General features: G+C 44.7%; 1 non-coding gene across 1 annotated transcript; it reads left to right on the forward strand.

The window, feature by feature from the left end:
- Positions 1 to 3,736: 3,736 nt before the first annotated feature.
- On the forward strand, positions 3,737 to 3,809 carry TRNAC-GCA. Its single transcript has one exon. It is a non-coding gene; the product is annotated as a tRNA-Cys (tRNA).
- The last annotated feature ends 7,560 nt before the right edge of the window (positions 3,810 to 11,369 follow it).

Genomic DNA, 11,369 nt, shown 5'->3' on the forward strand with positions numbered 1-11,369 from the left:
CAGTATTTAGGGGTGAGGTGGGCCAGTGGATGCCTCTCTAGCCAGACCTTGCTGTCTCATGAAGGGTTGGAAGATCTGTTTGAGCTGTGTGCAGTCATCCTGTTCTCAAATTTGTTTTTTATTAGAAAGAAAAAACTGGCCAGAAGGGGTAAAGCCAAATGAGAAAAATTAATCATCAATCTCTCGTTATAATTGCCTTTGTTTTTCAGCATTAATAAATCTTAGGTCATAGAAATAATACAAAGGTTTCAGAGTTTAAAATTGGGAGCATTAATTAGTACAAGGAACAAATTTCAAGTGTTTCTTCTTTGTTTACCTGGCTGGGAATATGAAGGATGTGTGTTTAAGTTGGCTTATTTGGAACTGAAAGGGTTTGATCTGGATGTTCCATTCTCTACCACTCAGGAAGAGATTCAGTTCAACTCAGTAGATATTTGCTGTTTCCATTTTGCTCCCAAGCTTGGGATACTGGGGTGAATAGGATAGCTTTTCCCTCTTTTAATTTGCACATAGGCCTTGGAGATGAGCCCCAGCCTTAGCCCTGGGTTTGAAGGAGACAAGGGGACAAAACCCATAGAGACACACACTGGACACACTTCAGACTGCCAGGGATTTCCATGGAGTGAGCACCAGCAGAGGGGGACAACTGGGTTAGAAACCATTCCTTTGAATAGCTACCAGACTCTGGTTCCTTAAGCACATCCTGAATTAAGAGTCTGATATTTAAGCTGACAGCCACTCATCACATTTGAAGGGCAGACATCTGAAATTAGAATGTCCAAAGGTCAGGAAAGTGGAAGATGATATTTGGCGTGTTTTCACAAGGCGGTATGTTTTAAGATACTACAGTCATCTATATGGTGGTTGAAGGCTTTTTTGTTTGTTTGTTTTTAAGACCACCTCTAAAACTCCAGACCCATTTTCAGCCCGAGTACTCCCCATAATTTCGCTCCACATACAACAGATAGGCACTGAATTAAGTTTTCCTGAATCTAAGCACCAGCAGTGTTGCCCAGCTCAGAAATACAATAAGTAAGACTTATCCCAAAGTACACTGATTTTTTTCTAAAAAAGAATTTCATCCTTCCAAGGGTCACAAAATATTTACCCTGAGCTGCCTGCAAGTGCAAATTTCTTCAGAGTCTTCCAATTTCCTTGCAATTGTCTAGACCAGCCAAACCCACAGACTCTCATCCAGTGTCTGTCTCCCAAACAGGTCTGGGAAGTGCTGAGAAAGGGGCTGAGGATTCAGTTTTGCTCTTTGGTAATGGAAAGGAGGGATCTCCTCTTATGCTCTGTTGGCACCAAGAGACTTAAAATTTCAGAGCTGATGACACCTTAGATTTGGCCCAATGATTGCTCCTCATTTTCCATCTCCAGAACTTTTTATCTTTCCCAAACTGAAACCCAGTACAGTAAGTCTCCTGCATACGAACGAGTTCTTCTCTGAGAGCATGTTTGTAAATCCAACGAAGTTAGCCTAGGTACTCAGTAAACATAGTCGCTATACTGTACTTTACTGGAATAGGTTTATAATACTTTTCACACAAAGAACACATAAAAACAAAACATGAAAAATAAAGAAAACATTCTTAATCTTACAGTGCATGCATGCATGCTAAGTTGCTTCAGTCGTGTCCAGCTTTTTGATACTCTATGGTCTGTAGCCTGCCAGACTCCTCTGTCCAGAGGTCTCTCCAGGCAAGAATACTGGAGTAGGTAGCTCTTCCCTCCTCCAGGAGATCTTCCCAACCCATGGATCGAACCTGTGTCTCCTGCACTGGCAGGGGGCTTCTTTACCACCAGCACCACCTGGTACAGTCTTGAAAAGTGCAGTAGCACACTACAACAGTTGGCATACAGAGGCTGGCATCAAGTGGACAGGCAAGAAGAGTCAGTGACTCAGGAGGGAGAGGAGGTGGGAGATGGTAGAGCTGAAGAATCATAAGTAGTAAGAGATGGAGGGCAAGCTGCAATTTCACTCATGCCTGGCATTTGAATCCATGAAAGTTCGCTACTTGAAGGTTTGTATGTAGGGGACGTACTGTACTCATTAAACAATGACAGACAATAACAGTAAACAATAACTTTCCAATCTCCCCTCCCGAACTCCGAGCAACTACCATTCTACTTTTGTTCTCTATGATTTTGACTACTCTGCTGCTACTGATAAGTCACTTCAGTCGTGTCCGACTCTGTGTGACCCCACAGACGGCAGCCCACCAGGCTCCCCCGTCCCTGGGATTCTCCAGGCAAGAACACTGGAGTGGGTTGCCATTTCCTTCTCCAATGCATGAAAGTGAAAAGTGAAAGCGAAGTCGCTCAGTCGTGTCCGACCCTCAGCGACCCCATGGACTGCAGCCTTCCAGGCTCCTCCATCCATGGGATCCTCCAGGCAAGAGTACTGGAGTGGGTTGCCATTGCCTTCTCCGTTGACTACTCTAGGAGCCTCATATAAATGGAATCACACAGTATTTGTCCTTTTATGACTGTTATTTCACTTAGCTTAGTGTCTTCAAAGTCATCTATATTGTTGCATGTGATAGGATTTCCTTTCTTTTTAAGGCTATGTAATATCCATTTTTATCGATATTAATTAACAGTATTAATATCCATTAATACCACTTTTTATCCATCCATCCATCAATGGTTGTTTCCACTTTTTAGCAAATCCTGCTATGAACATTAGTGTACAGGTGTATGCTTGACTCTGCTTTCAATTCTTTTGAGTATATACTCAGAGGCAGGATTGCTGGATCATATGGTAATTCTATATTTACTTTTTTGATGGATTATCATAATGTTTTCCACACCAGCCTCACTATTTTACATAACCACTAACAATGCACAAAGGTTCTGATTTCTCTGTATCTTCACTAACATTTGTTATTGTCAGTTTTTGAAAGAATTGATGCTTTTGAACTGTGGTGTTGGAGAAGACTCTTGAGAGTCCCTTGGACTGCAAGGAGATCCAACTAGTCCATCCTAGAGGAGATCAGTCCTGGGTGTTCTTTGGAAGGACTGATGCTAAAGCTGAAACTCCAGTACTTTGGCCACCTGATGTGAAGAGCTGACTCACTGGAAAAGACCCTGATGCTGGGAAAGATTGAAGGCAAGATAAAGGGACGAAAGAGGATGAGATGGCTGGATGGCATCACCGACTCAATGGACGTGAGTTTGGGTAAACTCTGGGGGTTGGTGATGGACAGGGAGGCCTGGCGTGCTGCAATTCATGGGGTCACAAAGAGTCTGACACGACTGAGCGACTGAACTGGACTGAACTGAATGGGTGTAAGGTGGTATCTCACTGTAGTTTTTTTTTTTTTAAGATTTATTTCTGACTGTGCTGGGTCTTCATTGCTGTGCACATGCTTTCTCTAGTTGTAGTGAGTGGGGGCTACTCTTTGTGGTGCGCGGACTTCTCACTGCGATGGCTTCTCTTGTTGCAGAGAACAGGAGCTAGGGCATGTGGGCTTCAGCAGTTGCAGCATGTTGGCTCAGCAGTTGTGGTACATGGGCTTAGTTGCCCTGCAGCATGTGAGATCTTCCAGGATCAGGGAACAAACTGATGTCCCCTGCATTGGCAGGTGAATTATTTCTTTTTTTATTATCTATTTGTTTATTTTCGGCAGGTGAATTCTTAACAACTAGACCACCAGAGAAGCCCCTTGCTGTAATTTTAATTTGCATTTCTCTAAAAATTAGTGATATTGAGCATCTTTTCATGTACTTGGCTTTCCTGATAGCTCAGTTGGTAAAGAGTCTGCCTGCAATGCAGAAGACCCTGGTTCGATTCCAGGGTTGAGAAGATCTACTGGAGAAGAGATTGGCTACACACTCCAGTATTCTTGGGCTTCCCTTGTGGCTCATATGGTAAAGAATCTGCCTGCAATGCAGGAGACCTGGGTTGGATCCTTGGGTTGGTAAGATCCCCTGGAGAAGGGAAAGACTACCCATTCCAGTATTCTGGCCTGGAGAATTCCATGGATTGTATAGTCTATGGGATTGCAAAGAGTTGGACATGACTGAGTGACTTTCACTTCACTTCACTTCACTTTCATGTACTTATTGGCCATCAGCATATCTTCTTTGGAGAAATGTCTATTCAAGTCCTTTGCCCACTTTAAAATTGTTTCTTTTTGTGATTGTTGTTAACACCTCATATTATGTATGTTATTAAATGGGTCACAGGAAGGTTGCACTTATCCAAAGACCCTCAGTCAGATGGTAGCAGAGCCAGAATCAGAATTTAGGGGTCCCAGTAACACAACGGGCTTTGTCCCACTTCATTCCTTCAGTTCAGTTCAGTCACTCAGTCATGTCTGACTCTTTGTGACCCCATGGACTGCAGCACGCCAGACCTCCCTGTCCACCAGCAACTCCTGGAGTTTACTCAGACTCATGTCCATTGAGTCAGTGATGCCATCCAAACATCTCATCCTCTGTCATCCCCTTCTCCTCCTGCCTTCAATCTTTCCCAGCATCAGGGTCTTTTCAAATGAGTCAGTTCTTCACATCAGGTGGCCAAAGTATAGGAGTTTCAGCTTCAACATCAGTCCTTCCAATGAACACTCAAGACTGATCTCCTTTAGGATGGACTGGTTGGATTCATTCCTTATAGAGGAGGGAACACAGGTGGAGAGGTGAGGACATGCTCTTCTACTATTTAGGGCTGTGGCCTCCAGGCTCCACTTGCAGCATCTTGCTGAGTGATTGGGGCCCACATTCTCAACCCTGGTGCTATGGTCTCAATTGTGTCTCCTGTACCCAAATCCACATGTTGAAGCTTCAAGCCTGAATGTGACTGCATTTGGAGATAGGCCCTTGAAAGAGGTAATTACAGTAAAATGAGTCCATGAGGATGGGGCCCTAATCCAATAGGACTGGTGTCCTTATAAGAAGAGGAAGAGACGCCAGAGCTCTCTCTTTTTCCTCTCCATGTGTGCACAGGGGAAAGACCATCTGTAGACACGGTAAGAAGGTAGCTGTCTGCAAGCCAGGCCATGAGGCCTCACCAGAAATCAACCCTGCCAGTACCTTGCTTTGGTCTTCTAGCCTCCAGAATTGTGAGAAAATGAATTTCTATTATTGAACCCACCTAATCTGTAATGGTAGCCTGAGCTTACTAAAACCCCTGGATTCAGAGTTACCAGTTGGAGAAGAACCTGGAGAGAAGTGCCAGGGTGGGTGTGGGAGGTCAAGTTAGCCAACTGGGTCTCACAATGAGTGTGGCCATGTTAAGTTTTTCTGGAATCTTAGAGGCTTCGATCTGATATCCAAGTAATCTTCTCCTGGCAGAACACAATCTCCCAATGTTGAAAATAGAGCTTAATAAAGCCTATTAAAATAATTCCAAAGGCTTCCTGGATATCAAATAGCTCTCACCAGAAAGTATTCTGATGATTTAAAAAGTCTCAGACATGTGCATATTAGGTTTCCCTCAAAGTATACATGGTTTCACCACTGGTACTGAACTTCTGTTTTCTTCTCTGTGATCCCTGGTTTGGGTGGATTTTCTTGGCTATTTCTGATGTATTTGTTATCCTTCCTTTCCTGTCCATCAGATTAACTGCCAAATCCCTCCTAGGCTCCTTATTTCTGTAAGATCTAGTTATACTTCAGATGGTCTAGACTGTAAGGCAAAGAGGATCCAGCAAGCAAGGGCCGATGGGAAGAGGAGAAAGCTAAGAGCATCTGTGGTGGGCACTGGTGTGGTGGGAGATGTCAACATCACACGGCCTGCCCTGCACACTTCTTGGGGATGGAGAAGGAAACAGAGGTGCCTCCAAGTCCCACTTCTCCCACTTCTGGGCCATGCTGGGAAAATCATTTCACTTTTGGTTAGTTCTTTGGAAATAATCTGCTCATTTGTAAAACAGGTAAAATAATATCTGTCCTTAGAACCAGTCATTGTGAGTCTGGAAGATCTGCTGGGCCCAGAAGCACTTTGAAAATTATAAATTCGCAAATGCAAAGGATTATCTTAGAAAAGTTCAGGGCAAAATTTCCTGTGTCAAATTATGAAAAACTGATTTTACCTGGGCTGTGGCCATAAGCACAGTGGGTGAATGCAGAGCACAATGAAGGCAGTGAAATATTTTGCTGTTGGTCCAAACTTAATCCAAGCACAAGTCTTCCAAACCTTTGGATTTTGACCAACTCCAAAGGAAGCCAGCTGGGTATGATTATTGTTGTTTCATCACTAAGTCATGTCTGACTCTGCGAGCCCATGGACTGCAGCATGCCAGACTTCCCTGTCCTTCACTATCTCCCAGAGTTTGCTCAGGTTCATGTCCAGTGAGTTGGTGATGCTATCTAATCCACCTTCTCCTTTTGCCTTCAATCTTTCCCAGCATCAGGGTCTTTTCCAGTGAGTTGGCTCTTCATGTCAAGTGGCCAAAGTATTGGAGCCTCAGCTTCAGCATCAGTCCTTCCAATGAATATTCAGGGTTGATTTCCTTTAGGATTGATTGGCTTGACTATCTCTCCCTTAAAAGTTGTTTAAATTGTCAAGTGTACATTAGCACAAGCAACAGCTAGAGAGTAACACTAAACAGCACTGACCTCCATTTAGGAGTCAGTAGGGTTTCAAAAGCAAGTGAATTTTTTGGCACTGACTTCGTTTCAACACAGCCAATATTGTTAATATCACTTCTGAGTGAGCCCTCAAACACATTAAGACCTCTTAACATAGCTAAAACTTAATAAAACTAGCAACAATGATGTGTAAAGAGCATTATGATTTTTGAAGTATTTGTATATTCACTAATTTTTACTTTCATTCCCTTTTAAAGATTTGGAAACCGAGGCCTGGAGAGGTTAAGAGAGTAAAGATTATAGAATCAGCCACAGGAAAAGAGCTTGAATCTGGTCTGCTGATGTGACATTTGTGGTCTTCTGGAACTAGTCCCAGGGAGCAGGGTTTGAAGCATTTCATCTTGGATCATCCTGTACATATCTATTCCTGTAACCACATTCCTGGACATTCTCCTTTACCTGCCTAGTCTCCCACCTGCTGGTGGGGGACTCAGTAGGCCATGGCCAAAGGCAGAAGTGTTAGTCAGGAGAGACAAATGACCTTGGTAGTTTTTGAGGGATATGTTTTGCCCCTTGGCCTCCCAGTTAGACTTTAATTTTAAGGGGTCTGTCTTATTTCTCACTGGAAGCAAAGTTACTGTCTCTGACTTAAGCAAGAAAATGGGTGCATTGCTTAGAATTTATTGTGGTTGCTAATGACTGAGACTTGAAATAATATCAGCCCATATAATCTGAAGGATTGTTTCTTTTCTCACCTCAAGCCTGAAGGTGGGTAACAGAGGGCTTCCCTCATAGCTCAGTCAATAAAGAAAATGCCTGCAATGCAGGAGACCCAGGTTTGATTCCTGGGTCCAGAAGATCCCCTGGAGGAAGGCATGCAACCCACTCCAGTATTCCTGCCTGGAGAATCCCACGGTCAGAGAAGCCTGGGGGACTACAGTCCATAGGGTCGCAAAGAGTCAGACACCACTGGAGCAACTTAGCACACACCCATGGTAGTTTCACAAATTCCTCAGGGACTCAGGCTCCTTCTGCCTTTCTTGTCACCAATCGTCCCAGCAATGCAAGTAGATGTGGAAAGGCAGGTTCAGCCCCTGGGTGGGGAAGATCCCCTGGAGCAGGCAATGGCAATGAACTCCAGTACTCTTCCCTGGAAAATTCCAAGGACAGAAGATCCTTCTGGGCTTTAGTCCATGGGGTTGCAAAGACTTGGACACAACTGAGCAGACATACAGCACAACTCTAGCCATCACACCAGCACTTCAGAGGAAGAAGGGATTAAAAAAGTGCATTTTCCAAATGAGTTAGTGCTTTTAAAGCTGGGTATATTTACATACCCAATAAACTCCATGTTTTGTTTTTAGGGAAGAAGGGAGAATAGCTATTGGCACATATCCTTTGTTTTTTTTCTTTTTCTTCCTTCCTTCTTCTTTTTTTGGCCATGTTGCACAGCTAACTGGATTTTTAGTTCCCTGACCAGGGACCGAACCTGAGCCCCTGCAGTGGAAGCATGGCGTTATCATCACTGGACTGCCAGGGAAGTCCAAGGCTTAGCTGATTTTGGGTAGCTCATGGAACTGAAGGTCAGGGACTCGAACATCTCAAGAACCCATGGAAAGTCTCTTTAGAAAGCTATTGTGGGATTATTTTTCTCCATTGCCTTCAGCCCCTGTGACCCTACTCAAAGAGAAAGAAAGTCTAAGTTTGCCTGAGCTGCTGACTGGGGGATAGGGGAAGTGGACTTGCATAGGACCCCACACCATAAGGACTGGAACAAGATCCTTGCTCAAAAGAAGGGATTCTAGACAGAAAAATGTCACAGGTGTCTCCCAGGTTCATGTGTTGTCCCATCTCATCCTCTCTTACAGCCCCAGACTCTTCTCAGCAGAGAGAAGGCATGGTAGGGTGAGGAGTGGAAACAGGGCTTTTGAGAGCCACACACCTGGATTTACTCATGGTTCTGCCATGGCACAGGTGTATGACGCTGGGCCCGTGTTACTTTACTTCTCTGAGCCTCAGTTTCTTCAGCTGTTGGAAAGGAGATAATCTTACGTGCCTTAAAGTTGGCTGTGAGGATTTCCTACTTGTATGATTCTACTTTATTTAAAACAGAAGAGAGACCCTCTTAAATTTGTCATATTTTAAGGAATAAATAAATGTGCTGCCTTAAAAAAAAAGTTGGTTGTGAGGATTAACACAGTGGGATTGTCACAGTCTCACTGGTCTTGAGGATCAATAGTGTCACTTTGACAGTAGTAGCCTAAGGTTCACTGGTTCTCCATGACCTGTGAGCCCCTCCTCCCCTGCTTCAAGTATTGGCGAGGACATTTAAAACATGCCCTACACACGTGCGGGCTCCCCAGGTGTGCTAGTGGTGAAGAACCCACCTGCCCAATGCAGGCAGATGTAAGAGAAGCAGGTTCGATCCCTGGGTCAGGAAGATCCCCTGGATGGGGGCATGGCAACCCACTCCAGTATTTTTGTCGGGATAATCCCATGGACAGAGGAACCTGGGGGGCCATCGTCCATAGGGTCAGTCAGACACGGCTGAAGTGACTTAGCACTCACACCACGTATGTGCTCACCAAACATCGGATACTCCCATGCCTGGGTGCTGTCCCGTCAAGCATCTTAACCTTTGTCCTTCACTCAGCCTAGGGGAACCTCTGTCAGAGATGAGCTATGGTTTGGGAACATTGCTGGAAAAAAGCCCTTCTGTCCTATTTGATGTTACTCTGAGTGGGAGGGATCCTATTCAGCACTCCTTAGGCCCCCAAGTCTCAGTTTTCTGGCAGCCTGCTCCCTCTCTGAGACTCAGACATGCAGCCATGGGGCTTCCAATCTGGATTTCAATGGCTGAAGTTTGTCGTTGCCTATACAGAAATCTGTCTTCTCCTTTCTTCTTAGGCAGTGAACACTGATTTCCAGCTGGGTCCCTTGCTACCTAGAGTAAAAGACAAGATTTCTTTGCTTCCCTTGGAACTTAAGTATGTCCATTTGACTAAGTTCTGGCCAACAGGACATAAGCAGAAGTGGGGTGTGTAAGAAAGGCTGATCACAGCATTTCTCAGAAGTCAGTCTGTCCCTTTTTGCCCTCTTCCCTCTATCCTCCAGCTGACAGCCTGAGGTGTGATGACTGGAGCTCCAGCAGCCATTTTAGAGCCTGAGGAGAGCTTGTAGATGGAAGCTATGTCCTTAAACAGTGGAGCAGAAAGATTGAAGTCTGTGTCCCTAATGAAACTGTGGAATCTCCATATCAGTCCTGGATTGTTGGTTCTGGACCTCTTTTGCATCAAAGAAAAATAAGCTTCGATCTTATTTTTGAGATAGTTATTTTGAGGGTGAAAAAAGGAAATAATCAGCTGAAACTGATCCTAATGGATGATACCACACTCATTCACACTAGGTAATTTCCTTGGGGTGCATTCTTGCCAGGTGATCTCTCAGTCTTCATGAAAATAGACTTCTGAAGAGATCTTCTCCACTGGTATTCCAGATGTGTCCAGGCACACCCAAATCCCACCTAGAATCAAATGGCATCCCTCATAACTGATGCTAAGTACTTGGCACAGAGTCTGTATTCATTGGGGCTATTCTTTTATTTAAAAAATGTTTTTGGAGTATAGTTGCTGTATAATGTGTTATTTTCTGCTGTACAGCTAAGTGAATCAGTCATATGTACACATATATCCTCCCTGTTTTGGATTTCCTTCCCTTTTAGGTCACGGCAGAGTATTGAGTACAGTTCCCTGGGCTATACAGTAGATCCTCATTAGTTATCTATTTTATACATAGTCGTGTATATACATCAGTCCCAACCTCCCAATTCATCCCCCTCCTCCTTTTCCGCCTTGGTGACCATATGTTTGTTCTCTACGTCTGAGTCTCAATTTCTGCTTTGCAAATTAATATACATGGTCTGGCACAGTTCTGAGCTGCTGCTGCTGAGTTGCTTCAGTCATGTCCGACTCTATGCAACCCCGTAGATGGCAGCCCACCAGGCTCCCCCTGGGATTCTCCAGGCAAGAACACTGGAGTGGGTTGCTATTTCCTTCTCCAATGCATGGAAGTGAAAAGTGAAAGTGAAGTCACTCAGTCGTGTCCGACTCTTCGCGACCCCATGGACTGCAGTCTACCAGGCTCCTCTGTCCATGGGATTTTCCAGACAAGAGTACTGGAGTGGGGTGCCATTGCCTTCTCCTGTTCTGAGCACAAGGGCTCGATAAAAATTAGTCGGCATTCTCTCCACTCTTCATACGTGTAGATGGTTGACTCCTTCCACCTCCTAGTTCTGGGCTGTAACACAGAGGGCTGCACCAGGTAGGGAATCCTACATAAGCAGCTAAAAACTGATTTTCCCCCCGAGGTCCCTTTCCACTTTTCACCCTTGCCTCCATTTCAGGACATTGCTGGGCAAGACCCTGAGCTCAGAGGGGCAGCCGCCATCAGTCAGTAATACCTCCTGCTGAGCCATGGTTGCAGCGGGGGGTGTGGGGGTCCCAAAGGGAGAAGATGAAGCTTCTGTCCTCAGAGGCATCTCTACCCAACAGGAACTAATAATGCTGAATGATTTCAGTTGAGACCAGACTTAGGAACACCAGGCCAGCTCGACCCATCTTCTCCAACAATCCATTACGGCCCTCTGAGGTCTGCCTCATCCCAAATACCCCCCGAATCTCCTGGGTTACTTCCTCCCCTCCCCTACCTCACACTGACCTGTATCTAAGCTATTGTGGATGCAGAGATTTTCTTGATTATGAGAGACACAGGTGGTTGAATGACTTTAGTTATTTTAATGATTTGTCTTGAAGCAGGAAATCAGATCTAAGCCA

This window comes from Bison bison, unplaced genomic scaffold (genome assembly GCF_000754665.1).
Source record: "Bison bison bison isolate TAMUID 2011002044 unplaced genomic scaffold, Bison_UMD1.0 scf7180017864061, whole genome shotgun sequence".
Classification (NCBI taxonomy): Eukaryota; Metazoa; Chordata; class Mammalia; order Artiodactyla; family Bovidae; genus Bison; species Bison bison.